The sequence below is a fragment of the Oncorhynchus tshawytscha genome, linkage group LG10 (genome assembly GCF_018296145.1).
Source record: "Oncorhynchus tshawytscha isolate Ot180627B linkage group LG10, Otsh_v2.0, whole genome shotgun sequence".
Taxonomy (NCBI): Eukaryota; Metazoa; Chordata; class Actinopteri; order Salmoniformes; family Salmonidae; genus Oncorhynchus; species Oncorhynchus tshawytscha.
The window spans coordinates 73,820,230-73,835,681 of record NC_056438.1 but is presented as its reverse complement, the minus strand read 5'-3'; the positions used below and the strand labels follow the sequence as shown (position 1 = coordinate 73,835,681).

The following is a 15,452-nucleotide window of genomic DNA, read 5'->3' as shown; positions in this document are numbered from 1 at the left end:
GATCAAGAGAGAGAGAGCGATCAAGAGAGAGAGAGAGCCATCAAGAGAGAGAGAGAGTATATCAAGAGAGAGAGAGAGAGCATCAAGAGAGATCAAGAGAGAGCGATCAAGAGAGAGCGATCAAGAGAGAGAGAGAGATAAATCAAGAGAGAGAGAGAGCAATCAAGAGAGAGAGAGAGAATCAAGAGAGAGAGAGAGAGCGATCAAGAGAGAGAGAGAGAGAGAGAGCAATCAAGAGAGCGATCAAGAGAGAGAGAGAGAGCGATCAAGAGAGAGAGAGAGCGATCAAGAGAGAGAGAGAGCGAACGTCAATATGTTCCAGCGATCAAGAGAGAGCGATCAAGAGAGAGAGAGAGAGCAAGAGAGAGAGAGAGAGAGCGATCAAGAGAGAGAGAGCGATCAAGAGAGAGAGAGAGATCAAGAGAGAGAGAGAGCGATCAAGAGAGAGAGAGAGAGAGAGAGCGATCAAGAGAGAGAGAGAGAGCGATCAAGAGAGAGAGAGAGCGATCAAGAGAGAGAGAGAGAGAGCGATCAAGAGAGAGAGAGAGAGCAATCAAGAGAGAGAGAGAGAGCGATCAAGAGAGAGAGAGAGAGCGATCAAGAGAGAGAGAGAGCGATCAAGAGAGAGAGAGCGATCAAGAGAGAGAGAGCGGTCAAGAGAGAGAGAGAGCTCAAGAGAGAGAGAGCGATCAAGAGAGAGAGAGCGATCAAGAGAGAGAGAGCGATAAAGATAGAGAGCGATCAAGAGAGAGAGCGATCAAGAGAGAGAGCGATCAAGAGAGAGAGATATAGAGAGAGCAATCAAGAGAGAGAGAGAGAGAGCGATCAAGAGAGAGAGCGATCAAGAGAGCGATCAGAGAGAGAGAGAGAGCGATCAAGAGAGATCACTAGTGTTAGAGATCGAGAAAGATCAATAGAGAGTAGAGGTCGACCGATTATGTTTTTTTCAACACCGATGCCTATTATTGAGGACCAAAAAGCCGATACCGATTAATTGGCCGATTTATAAAATGTTTTTGTAATTATGAAAATTACAACAATACTGAATGAACACTTATTTTAACTTAATATAATACATAAATCAAATCAATTTAGCCTCAAATAAATAATGAAACATGTTCAATTTGGTTTAAATAATGCAAAAACAAAGTGTTGGAGAATAAAGTAAAAGTGCAATATGTGCTATGTAAGAAAGCTAACGTTTAAGTTCCTTGCTCAGAACATGAGAACATGTTGGTTGTTGGTTTCTTTTAACATGAGTCTTCAATATTCCCAGATAAGAAGTTTTAGGTTGTAGTTATTATAGGAATTATAGGACTATTTCCCTCTATACCATTTGTATTTCATTAACCTTTGACTATTAGATGTTCTTATAGGCACTTTAGTATTGCCAGTGTAACAGTATAGCTTACGTCCCTCTCCTCGCTCCTCCCTGGGCTCGAACCTGCAACACAACGACAACAGCCACCATCGAAGCAGCATTACCCATGCAGAGCAAGGGAAACAACCACAGGCTCAGAGCGAGTGACGTTTGAAACGCTATTAGCGTGCGCTAACTAGCTAGCCATTTCACTTCGGTTACACCAGCCTCATCTCAGGAGTTGATAGGCTTGAAGTCATAAACAGCGCAATGCTTGGCGCACAACGAAGAGCTGCTGGCAAAACGCACAAAAGTGCTGTTTGAATGAATGTTTACTCGCCTGCTTCTGCCTTCCACCGCCTCAGTCAGATACTTAGATACTTGTATGCTCAGTCAGATTATTTGCAACTCAGGACACGCTAGATAATATCTAGTAATATCATCAACCATGTGTAGTTAAATAGTGATTATGATTGATTGTTTTTTATAAGATAAGTTTAATGCTAGCTAGCAACTTACCTTGGCTTACTGCATTCGCGTAACAGGCAGTCTCCTTGTGGAGTGCAACGAGAGAGAGGCAGGTCGTTATTGCGTTGGACTAGTTAACTGTAAGGTTGCAAGATTGGATCCCCCGAGCTGACAAGGTGAAAATCTGTTGTTCTGCCCCTGAACAGGCAGTTAAACCACCGCCTTGTAGGCCGTCATTGAAAATAAGAATGTGTTCTTAACTGACTTGCCAAGTTAAATAAAAATATTTAAAAAACGTTTAAATCGGCACGATTGTTATAAAAACTTGAAATCGGCCCTAATTAAATCGGCCATCCCGATTAATCGGTCGACCTCTAATAGAGAGAGATCAAGAGAGCAAGCGAGATCAAGAGAGCAAGCGAGATCAAGAGAGCAAGAGAGATCAAGAGAGCAAGAGAGATCAAGAGAGCACGAGAGATCAAGAGAGCACGAGAGATCAAGAGAGCACGAGAGATCAAGAGTGCAAGAGAGATCAAGAGAGAGAGACCAAGATAGAGAGATCAAGAGAGAGATCAAGAGAGAGAGAGATCGAGATCGAGAGATCAAGAGAGAGAGACCAAGAGAAAGAGAGCGATCAAGAAAAATTGAGCGATCAAGAGAGAGAGAGATCAACAGAGAGAGAGATCAAGAGAGAGAGATCAAGAGAGAGAGAGATCAAGAGAGAGAGATCAATAGAGAGAGAGAGATCAATAGAGAGAGAGAGATCAATAGAGAGAGAGAGATCAATAGAGAGATCAATAGAGAGAGAGAGATCAACAGAGAGAAAGATCAACAGAGAGAAATAGATCAACAGAGAGAAATAGATCAGAGAGAGAGAGATCAACAGAGAGAGAGATCAACAGAAAGAGACCCCGGTACCTTCTCATTAGTATAATCACTGACATACAGAGTGTGTCCATGCTCATCCAGCTCTTCTGACCAACCCCGGGGCGGGTAGCCGTACTGGCTGTCTGATTGGCTAGAATACGTGCTGTGGCAGTTGTCCTCCAACAACAGAGGCTGGAACGGACTAATGGACAGCGAGAGGAGAGGAAGGAAGGACGGGGAGAGAGAGAGCGGCGGAGTCGTCTATGATTAGGGAGGGAAACGGGACAGAGAGGGAAACGGGACAGAGAGGGAGAGAGGGAGGGAAACGGGAAAGGGAAACAGAGAGGGAGAGAGGGAGGGAAACGGGACAGGGAGGGAAAGGGAGGGAAACGGACAGGGGGAAACGGGAGAGGGAGGGAAACGGGAGAGAGGGAGGGAAACGGGACAGAGAGGGAGAGAGGGAGGGAAACGGGAGAGAGAGGGAAACGGGACAGAGACAGGGAGGGAAACGGGACAGAGAGGGAGAGAAAGGGGACAGGGAGGGAAACGGAGAGGGAGAGAAAGGGGACAGAGAGGGAAACGGGACAGAGGGAAACGGGACAGAGGGAAACGGGACAGAGGGGGAGAGAGGGAGGGAAACGGGACAGAGGGGAGAGAGGGAGGGAAACGGACAGAGAGGGGGGAGGGAGGGAAACGGGACAGAGAGGGAGGGAAACGGGACAGAGAGGGAGAGAGGGAGGGAAACGGGACAGAGAGGGAAACGGGACAGAGAGGGAAACGGGACAGAGAGGGAGAGGCAGAGAGAAAGGGAGAGAGGGAGGAGAGAGAGAGGGTCAGAGATAAATAGAGCGAGAGAAGGACCAATCACCATTGAATTACGTATGCACAGAGAATAGAAAGCACCAATCAGCAGTCATCATGAATCATAGTCCTCTAAGAACGAGACATTTACAACACAGTAAAGCACCAGTCCTGGGTTCAAATACTGGAACATCTGTTCTCGTCTGGGATGTTGGCAATGAGGCCCCTTTAACTGGCTTCGTACTGGTCACAGAGACATACAAATTGTATCCACAAGTTCATCTGACTCTGGGGAGGAAGATAAAAGGGCCTCATTGCCAAAATCCTGAAGTACCCCTTTAAGTTACATCACAGCTGGGAAACGAGGCCTAGATGTTTAGATGATCCGTCACGGGAGGCCTGAAGTCCCCCTTTAAAGGAAAACTCCGCTCAAAAACTCAGCTTAAAAATATTTTTGGTATTTTCTTCATTAGTCCACGGATACAGTCCCAAAATGTGCTGCATGTCTTCTTCTTCACGAGGATGTGATCGGTGACACTTCACTTCTTGAAAGTCCGATATCTTAAAACCTTGACTGCTGACATGCAAAACACTTGTGGGTTTTATCATCACTGGATAAATGAAGAAAATGTCAAGAGATTGTATTTTGAGTGGAGTTTCCCATAAAGTGCATTACGCCAGGAAAATTAAATCAAGCACAGGTAAAAAAATTTTTTTTTAAATGACTTCAAATAGTATTTGAACCCAGGGGTGTGAAGCACAGAGAGTTGAAGACGGCAGGAACATCGAAGCACCCGACTCAGTCTGAACACGGTTACTGGGTGTGGCCAGACAGAGGATACTGCAGAATACAAACATGTACTGCTGCAGTAACAGCAAACTAATGAGGATGGGACCAGTTTCACAGTTTGAGGAGCACCGACTGCATGTGGCCACAAGGTGGCAGTGTGGTGCTATTATCATCATTCTAGAGAACAAAATGTACTGTGATCCTGCCAGAAGCACGTACACCTCATGACTTTTCATAAATGTGTTTGAATTTGCTTGTTTCTGTACCTAAGTGTGTGTTCGAGTAAGTGTGTGTGTGTGTGTGTGCTTGTGTGTGTGTTTGAGTAAGTGTGTGTGTGTGTGTGTGTTTGAGTAAGTGTGTGTGTGTGTGTTTGAGTAAGTGTGTGTGTGTTGAGTAAGTGTGTGTGTGTTTGAGTAAGTGTCCATGTGCGTGTGTGTGCGAGCGTGTGTGTTTGAGTAAGTGTATGTGCGAGCGCAGTGTGTGTGTGTGTGTGAGCGTGTGTGTGTTTGAGTAAGTGTGTGTGTGTGTGTGTGTGTGCGAGCGTGTGTGTTTGAGTAAGTGTGTGTGCGAGCGTGTGTGTTTGAGCAAGTGTGTGTGCGAGCGTGTGTGTTTGAGTAAGTGTGTGTGCGAGCGTGTGTGTGTGCGCGAGCGTGTGTGTGTGTGTGTTTGAGTAAGTGTGTGTGTTTCAACACATGTCCCAGTACATACCTCCGTCTCCCAGTGCTATTGCTGTGGGATTCCCCCCGGCTGCTGCCACTACTGGCGTCTCTGGCTCGGGAGGTTTCCATGTCCTCTCCTGGGTGGAACGGTTGAAGTAGAACGGTCTGCCGCTCTGGTCCTTCAAATGGAATTCAAAATCTTTGTCCATTACAACATTTCATCAAATTGACATTTGTCTTCGGCTCGTGGTGAAAAACAGTAAAATGACAAACACAGATCAGACAACATCATATAGAATCATTCACAAATGGCACCCTACTCCCCATTTAGTGCACTACTTTGACCAGAGCCATAAGGGCCCTGTAGTGCACTAAATATGTGATAGGGTTCCATTTGGGACGCACAGAGACGATAGCGAAGCTACACAATCTATGACGGTAGTAGTACAGACCTTGTGGCCTCCCAGTCCCCCAGGACATGCTGTGGGAAGTTGGAGGGGTCGGGGGCAGGCTGGTCCCAGAGATCTTCAGCTCCTGCAGGTTAGTGTAGACAGGAGACTCAGGACGACCACCCTGACCCGGCAGAGAGACAGTCTGGAGAGGAGAGGAGAAAGAGAGATATTGGTTGGTAAATTTGATTTTTGATTTTACAATGACAGCCTCCCCCGGATGGCACTGGGCCAGTCCCTATGGGACTCCCGAACACGGCCGTTTGTGATACAGCCCGAGATCGAACCAGGGTCCGTAGCGACAGCTCTAACACTGAGATGGAGTGCCTTAGGAGCCCTAAGTACTTGAATGACTTGTCTTAATGTTGACGTGAGCCACACAGACTCTTGAGAGAGAAAGAGAACGGACAGACAGCGTAATGAATAGTTTACCTGATGAGGAATAACTCCTGGCACTACAGAATGAATTCTAACATCATCAGGTGCAGGTCAGGACATTTTTTAAATGACAACACAGTCTCAAATTCCCCTTTTCTCAAGTGTGTCACTAAAGCACAATGGGTTAGTAATAGACTTGTTGGTGAACACTTGACTGACAGGGATTGACATAAAATGCTTGCCTTGGGCAAGTAAAAACAAACAAACAAAATGGTCGGACAAGAAGAATATAGATTTAAAAATTGTCTGAATGGACAAGTAAAAATAAAAAGTCACGCAAAAAAAATCACTATATCAAACAATTAGTCTACTCTGATCAGAACTGTATCAGAGTCTTACACCTATGGAGAGCGAGAGAGCGAGAGAGCCAGAGAGCCAGAGAGCAAGAGAGCCAGAGAGCCAGAGAGCCAGAGAGCCAGAGAGCCAGAGAGCAAGAGAGCCAGAGAGCAAGAAAGCCAGAGAGCCAGAGATATTCAGAGAGCGAGAGATTCAGAGAGCCATATTCAGAGATATTCGCATATTCGCATATATATTCGCATATTCGCATATTCCGCATATTCGCATATTCCCGCATATCTACATATTCGCATATTCGCATATTCACATATTCGCATATTCGCATATTCGCATACTGCATATTCGCATATTGCACATATTCGCATATTCTGCATATTCGCATATTCCCGCATATTCTGCATATTCGCATATTCTACATATTCGCATATCCGCATATTCACATATTCCGCATATTCCAGCATATCTACATATTCCGCATATTCCGCATATCGCATATTCCGCATATCTCACATATTCGCATATCGCCATATTCCGCATATTCGCATATTCTCATATCACCATATTCACATATTCTGCATATTCTGCATACATCATATCAGCATGACCAGACAGATATTCAGCACATGCAGTACATCAAATACATCACATACCGCATATTCGACACATACGCATAGCGTGCCATATTCCCGCATCGCACATGCACATACCGCATGTCACACATACACGCATATTCCCGTCATATGCAGAAGACATACATCCATATTCCATATTCAATTTAACCAGAAGAAGACAAGGAAACATATTCCATACATCGCAAATTGGTTAAAACATATTCTCAGACAAGCCATATTCAAAGCATACACAAAACCATATTCGCAGAAAACAAAATACACATATTCGAAAACCAGAGAACCAGCAAGACACAGACAGATAAGAGAGACAGAAATTCGAGAGACAGAAGCCAGAGAACCAGAGAGACAGAGAGACAAAGAGAGCCAGAGAGACAGAGAGCCAGAGAGACAGAGAGCCAGAGAGCCAGAGTAAGAGTGACATAACCATGAGAGACAGAGCAAGAGAGACAGAGACAAACAGAGACAGAGCATTAGAGACAGAGCATTAGAGAGACAGAGCAAGACAATACAAGAGACAGAGCATTAGAGACAGAGCAAGAGAGACAGACAAAGCATACCGATTAGAGACAGAGCATTAGGAGACAGACATTAGGAGACAGATAATGAGAGACAGACATTAGAGACAGACATGAGAGACAGACAGAGCATGAGAGACAGAGCATAGAGACATATATCAAGAGACAGAGCAAGAGAGACAGATTAATTAGAGACAGAGATTAGAGACAGAGCATTAGAGACAGAGCAAGAGAGACAGAGCAAGAGAGACAGAGCATTAGAGACAGAGCAAGAGAGACAGACATTAGAGACAGACATTAGAGACAGACATTAGAGACAGAGCAAGAGAGACAGACATCAGAGACAGACAGAGACAGACATTAGAGACAGAGCATTAGAGACAGAGCAAGACAGAGACAGACAGATTAGAGACAGAGCATTAGAGAAGACATTAGAGAGAGACATTACATACTAGAGACAAACATGACAGACAAAAGAGACAGAACAAGAGACAGACAAGAGACAGACATTAAGACAGACAGAGACAAGAGAGACAAACATTAGAGACAGACATTAGAGACATGACATTAGAGACAGAGCAAGAGAGACAAAGTATTAAAAGAGACTTTAGAGACAAACATAGAGACATTAAAGACAGAGCATTAGAGAGACAGAGACAAACAAGAAGACAAACATACAAACAAGAGACAGACATTAGAGACAGAGCAAGAGAGACAGACATCAGGAGACAGAGCATTAGAGACAGAGCATTAGAGACAGAGCATTAGAGACAGAGCAAAGAGAGACAGAGATTAGAGACAGAGCATTAGAGACAGAGCATTAGAGACAGAGCATTAGAGACAGACAAGAGAGACAGACATTAGGAGACAGAGCATTAGAGACAGAGCATTAGAGACAGAGCATTAGAGACAGAGCATTAGAGACAGAGCAAGAGACAGAGCAAGAGAGACAGAGCATTAGAGACAGAGCATTAGAGACAGACATTAGAGACAGACATCAGAGACATAAGACAGAGCAGTAGAGACAGAGACATTAGTAGACAGAGACAGAGCAAGAGAGACAAACATTAGAGACAGAGCATTAGAGACATCGGACAGAGCATTAGAGACAGGACAGACATCAGAGACAGAGACAGAGCATTAGTGACAGACATCAGAGACAGGGACAGACATTAGAGACAGGGACAGACAGAGACAGAGACATTAGAGACAGACATTAGAGACAGAGCATTAGACAGAGACAAACGACAGACATCAGAGACAGAGCATTAGAGACAGAGCATTAGAGACAGACATTAGAGACAGACAAGAGACAGAGCATTAGAGAGACAGAGCATTAGAGACAGACATTAGAGACAGAGCATGAGAGACAGAGACAGAGCATTTTAGAGACAGAGCATTAGAGACATAACAAGAGAGACATAACAAGAGAGACAGAGCATTAGGAGACAGAGACAGAGACAGACATCAGAGAGACAGAGCATTTAGAGACAGAGCATTAGAGACAGAGCATTAGAGACAGAGCATTAGAGACATTAGACATGAGAGACAGAGCATTAGAGACAGAGACAGACATTAGTGACAAACATCAGAGACAGGACAGAGCATTAGAGACAGGACAGACATCAGAGACAGAGCATTAGAGACAGAGCATCAGAGACAGAGCATTAGAGACAGAGCATTAGAGACAGAGACAGAGCATTAGAGACAGAGCATTAGAGACAGACATTAGAGACAGAGCATTAGAGACAGAGCATTAGAGACAGAGCATTAGAGACAGAGCATGAGAGACAGAGACAGAGCATTAGAGACAGAGCATTAGAGGAGACATAACAAGAGAGACATAACAAGACAGACAGAGCATTAGAGACAGAGCATTAGAGACAGAGCATTAGAGACAGAGCATTAGAGACAGAAATTAGAGACAGAGCATTAGAGACAGAGCATTAGAGACAGAGCATGAGAGACAGAGCATGAGAGACAGAGACAGAGCATTAGAGACAGAGCATTAGAGACAGAGCATTAGAGACAGAGCATGAGAGACAGAGCAAGAGAGACATAACAAGAGAGACATAACAAGAGAGACAGAGCATTAGAGACAGAGCATTAGAGACAGAGACAGAGCATTAGAGACAGAGCATTAGAGACAGAGCATTAGAGACAGACATACAGAGACAGAGCATTAGAGACAGAGCATTAGAGACAGAGCATTAGAGACAGAGACAGAGCATTAGAGACAGACATTAGAGACAGACAGAGCATCAGAGACAGAGACAGACATTAGAGACAGAGACAGAGCATTATAGTGACAGAGACAGAGCATTAGAGACAGAGCATTAGAGACAGGACAGAGCATTAGAGACAGGACAGATATCAGAGACAGAGACAGATTATTAGTGACAGAGCATTAGAGACAGGGACAGATATCAGAGACAGGACAGAGCATTAGAGACAGAGCATTAGAGACAGAGACAGAGCATTAGTGACAGAGAAAGAAATTTGCACAGCAGGAAAAATTATAAATATACAGACTAACTAAAAAGCCAATTCAAAACAGTGTACTTTGGCTGGTTATCTAGCTACTTTACCCTAAATAAATCTAACCGTTTGTGGGCGGTTTGTATGGATTACTTTCACCGAGCATGAGAGACAGAGCATGAGAGACAGAGCATGAGAGACAGAGCATGAGAGACAGAGCATGAGAGACAGAGCATGAGAGACAGAGCATGAGAGACAGAGCATGAGAGACAGAGCATGAGAGACAGAGCATGAGAGACAGAGCATGAGAGACAGAGACAGAGCATGAGAGACAGAGCATGAGAGACAGAGACAGAGCATGAGAGACAGAGACAGAGCATGAGAGACAGAGCATGAGAGACAGAGACAGAGCATGAGAGACAGAGACAGAGCATGAGAGACAGAGCATGAGAGACAGAGACAGAGCATGAGAGACAGAGCATGAGAGACAGAGACAGAGCATGAGAGACAGAGCATGAGAGACAGAGACAGAGCATGAGAGACAGAGCATGAGAGACAGAGACAGATCATGTGAGACAGAGCATGAGAGACAGAGCATGAGAGACAGACAGAGCATGAGAGACAGAGCATGAGAGACAGAGCATGAGAGACAGAGACAGAGCATGAGAGACAGAGACAGAGCATGAGAGACAGAGACAGAGCATGAGAGACAGAGAAAGAAATTTGCACAGCAGGTACAATTATTATATACAGATTAACTAAAAAGCCAATTCAAAACAGTGTACTTTGGCTGGTTATCTAGCTACTTTACCCTAAAAAATCTAACCGTTTGTGGGCGGTTTGTATGGGTTACTTTCACATATGTCCCATGATACTTGTCGGGGGTCGTAGAGTAAAATGGAGAACACAATAGTATTTGTAAGAGTCTCCCCTTCCAGAGAGTTTGTGTGTCTCATGGTCTGACGAACACAGCTGTAGCTCGGCCACCTTGCACCACAGATGAGGAAGTCTACCGTAAGCGGATGTGGTGGATGGAGACGCAGCCCATATACAAAACAAACATCTCTCTTGATGGGGATGTTTTTATTATGTTACTAAGATTGATAAATTGGTGTTTCAACTGACTTTTAAGGATCAACTATTCAGCTATTAGCATGTATTAATGTCATCATGTCCAATGTCCTAAAATAATGTTCAACCGGCCCTCAGGTACAACCGCAAATGGCCGACACGCAGCTGATCAGGGTGCACAGCAGTTGAAACCAATGAGTGCAGTATTTTACTTTGTGGGGCGTTATGCCTTGTTCAAGGCCACAATGGCAGGAGATGGTATATAATACACCACAGCCACGGTAAAGTAAATTAACCACAGTCATGGTAAAGTAAATTAACCACAGCCACGCTAGAGTAAATCAACCACAGCCACGGTAACCACAGCCACGGTAAAGTAAATTAACCACAGCCACGGTAAAGTAAATTAACCACAGCCACGGTAAAATAAATTAACCACAGCCACGGTAACCACAGCCACGGTAAAGTAAATTAACCACAGCCACGGTAAAGTAAATTAACCACAGCCACAGTAACCACACCCACGGTAAAGTAAATTAACCACAGCCACGGTAAAGAAAATTAACCACAGCCACGGTAAAGTAAATTAACCACAGCCACGGTAAAGTAAATTAACCACAGCCACGGTAACCACAGCCACGGTAACCACAGCCACGGTAGAGTAAATCAACCACAGCCACGGTAAAGTAAATCAACCACAGCCACGGTAACCACAGCCACGGTGGAGTAAATCAACCACAGCCACGGTAACCACAGCCACGGGAGAGTAAATCAACCACAGCCACGGTAACCACAGCCACGGGAGAGTAAATCAACCACAGCCACGGTAACCACAGCCACGGGAGAGTAAATCAACCACAGCCACGGTAACCACAGCCACGGTAGAGTAAATCAACCACAGCCACGGTAACCACAGCCACGGTAGAGTAAATCAACCACAGCCACGGTAAAGTAAATCAACCACAGCCACGGTAAAGTAAATCAACCACAGCCACGGTAAAGTAAATCAACCACAGCCACGGTAGAGTAAATCAACCACAGCCACGGTAAAGTAAATCAACCACAGCCACGGTAGAGTAAATCAACCACAGCCACGGTAGAGTAAATCAACCACAGCCACGGTAAAGTAAATCAACCACAGCCACGGTAGAGTAAATCAACCACAGCCACGGTAACCACAGCCACGGTAGAGTAAATCAACCACAGCCACGGTAGAGTAAATCAACCACAGCCACGGTAAACACAGCCACGGTAGAGTAAATCAACCACAGCCACAGTAACCACAGCCATGGTAACCACAGCCACTGTAACCACAGCCACTGTAACCACAGCCACGGTAGAGTAAATGAACCACAGCCACGGTAGAGTAAATCAACCACAGCCACGGTAAACACAGCCACGGTAGAGTAAATCAACCACAGCCACGGTAACCACAGCCACGGTAAACACAGCCACGGTAACCACAGCCACGGTAACCACAGCCACTGTAACCACAGCAGAGTAAATCATAGTAAGCAAAAAGGGAAAACAAGGCCGGAGGGGAAAAGAGGAAGATAGTCAGGAAGGGAAGTAAAACACAGATTGGTTCCGTACATTGACCTGACCGTTGGCTTGATACCATAAGTCATTTAGAAGGAGAGGCCGTGCAAACACAGTAAAAATACAGACTACAGTAAATACAGACTACAGTAAATACAGACTACAGTAAAACAGTGTTACGTCTCAAATAGCACTATACACAGAGTGTACAAAAACATTAGGAACACCTGCTCTCTCCATGACAGACTGACCAGGTGAGTCCAGCTGAAAGATATGATCCCTTATTGGATGTCAGATGTTAAACCCACTTCAATCAGTGAAGATGAAGGGAAGCAGACAAGTTAAAGAAGGATTCTTAAGCCTGAGACAATTGAGACATGGATTGTGTATGTGTGTCATTCAGAGGGTGAATAGGCAAGACAACATATTGAAGTGTCTTTGAACAGGGTATGGTAGCAGTATGGCAGTAGTGGGCAGGTGCATGGCAGCAGCAGTGCAGCAGCATGGCCAGGCAGGCAGCAGCACGGCAGCAGCAGTGCGGCAGCAGCACGGCAGCAGCAGTAGCGGCGGCAGTGCAGCAGCAGCACGGCGGCAGTGCAGCAGCAACGCAGCAGCGCGGCAGCAGCAGTGCAGCAGCGCAGCAGCAGCGCAGCAGCAGCAGCGCAGCAGCGGCAGCAGCAGCAGTCAGCACGGCAGCGGCAGCACGGCAGCAGCAGCAGCGGCAGCAGCGCAGCAGCAGCAGCAGCGGCAGCAGCACGCAGCAGCAGCAGCAGCAGCAGGCAGCAGCAGCAGCAGCAGCAGCAGGCAGCAGCAGCAGCGGCCAGCAGGCAGCAGCAGCAGCAGTGGCAGCAGCAGCAGGCAGCAGCAGCAGCAGCAGCAGCAGCAGGCAGCAGCAGCAGGCAGCAGCAGCAGGCAGCAGCAGCAGCAGCAGCAGCAGCAGCAGCAGCAGCGGCAGCAACCAGCAGCAGCAGCAGCAGCAGCAGCACGCAGCAGCAGCGCAGGCAGCAGCATGGCAGCAGCAGCGCAGCAGCACGGCAGCAGCAGCAGCAGCAGCAGCAGCAGCAGCAGCAGCGAGTACGATTGCAGCAGCAGCGGCAGCAGCAGCGCAGCAGGCGGCAGCAGCAGCAGCAGCAGCGCAGCAGCACGCAGCAGCAGCGCAGCAGCAGGCAGCAGCGGCAGCAGCACGGCAGCAGCAGCAGCGGCGGCAGCACGGCAGCAGCAGCAGCAGCAGCAGCAGCAGCAGCAGCAGCACAGCAGCAGCAGCAGCAGCAGCAGGCAGCAGCAGCAGCAGCACAGCAGCAGCGGCAGCAGCAGCAGCAGCAGCAGGCAGCAGCAGCAGCACGGCAGCAGCACGGCAGCAGCAGCAGCAGCAGCAGCAGCAGGCAGCACGGCAGCAGCACAGCAGCGCAGCAGCATGGCAGCAGCAGCAGCAGCAGCAGCAGCAGCGGCAGCAGCACGGCAGCAGCAGCGGCAGCAGCAGCAACCAGGCAGCAGCAGCAGGCAGCAGCAGCAGCAGGCAGCAGCAGCAGCGCCTAGCAGCGCAGCAGCAGCACGGCAGCAGCAGCAGCAGCAGCAGCAGCAGCAGCAGCAGCGCAGCAGCAGCACAACAGCAGCAGCAGCAGCAGCAGCAGCAGCAGCAGCAGCAGCAGGGCAGCAGCAGCAGTGCAGGCGCAGCAGCAGAGCAGCAGCAGCAGCAGCAGCAGCAGGGCAGCAGCAGCAGCAGCAGCAGCAGCAGCAGCAGCAGCAGCAGCAGCAGTGCAGCAGCAGCAGCAGCAGCAGCAGCAGCAGCAGCAGCAGCAGCAGTGGCAGCAGCAGCAGCAGCAGCAGCAGCAGCAGCAGCAGCAGCAGCAGCAGCAGCAGCAGCGTGAGCAGCAGCAGCAGCAGCAGCAGCAGCAGCAGCAGCAGCAGCAGCAGCAGCAGCAGCAGCAGCAGCAGCAGCAGCAGCAGCAGCGCAGCAGCAGCAGCAGCAGCAGCAGCAGCGCAGCAGCAGCAGCAGCAGCAGCAGCAGCAGCAGCAGCAGCAGCAGCAGCAGCAGCAGCAGCAGCAGCAGCAGCAGCAGCAGCGCAGCAGCAGCAGCAGCAGCAGCAGCAGCAGCAGCAGCAGCAGCAGCAGCAGCAGCAGCAGCAGCAGCAGCAGCAGCAGCAGCAGCACGCAGCAGCAGCAGCAGCAGCAGCAGCAGCAGCAGCAGCAGCAGCAGCAGCAGCAGCAGCAGCAGCAGCAGCAGCGGCAGCAGCAGCAGCAGCAGCAGCAGCAGCAGCAGCAGCAGCAGCAGCAGCAGCAGCAGCAGCAGCAGCAGCAGCAGCAGCAGCAGCAGCAGCAGCAGCAGCAGCAGCAGCAGCAGCAGCAGCAGCAGCAGCAGCAGCAGCAGCAGCAGCAGCAGCAGCAGCAGCAGCAGCAGCAGCAGCAGCAGCAGCAGCAGCAGCAGCAGCAGCAGCAGCAGCAGCAGCAGCAGCAGCAGCAGCAGCAGCAGCAGCAGCAGCAGCAGCAGCAGCAGCAGCAGCAGCAGCAGCAGCAGCAGCAGCAGCAGCAGCAGCAGCAGCAGCAGCAGCAGCAGCAGCAGCAGCAGCAGCAGCAGCAGCAGCAGCAGCAGCAGCAGCAGCAGCAGCAGCAGCAGCAGCAGCAGCAGCAGCAGCAGCAGCAGCAGCAGCAGCAGCAGCAGCAGCAGCAGCAGCAGCAGCAGCAGCAGCAGCAGCAGCAGCAGCAGCAGCAGCGCAGCAGCAGCAGCAGGCAGCAGCAGCAGCAGCAGCAGCAGCAGCAGCAGCAGCAGCAGCAGCAGCAGCAGCAGCAGCAGCAGCAGCAGCAGCAGCAGCAGCAGCAGCAGCAGCAGCAGCAGCAGCAGCAGCAGCAGCAGCAGCAGCAGCAGCAGCAGCAGCAGCAGCAGCAGCAGCAGCAGCAGCAGCAGCAGCAGCAGCAGCAGCAGCAGCAGCAGCAGCAGCAGCAGCAGCAGCAGCAGCAGCAGCAGCAGCAGCAGCAGCAGCAGCAGCAGCAGCAGCAGCAGCAGCAGCAGCAGCAGCAGCAGCAGCAGCAGCAGCAGCAGCAGCAGCAGCAGCAGCAGCAGCAGCAGCAGCAGCAGCAGCAGCAGCAGCAG

At 48.8% G+C, this 15,452-nt stretch overlaps 1 pseudogene; it reads left to right on the top strand.

The window, feature by feature from the left end:
- Positions 1-14,768: 14,768 nt before the first annotated feature.
- The window catches only part of LOC121847654, a 2,170-nt pseudogene continuing 1,486 nt past the window's right edge, over positions 14,769-15,452 (top strand).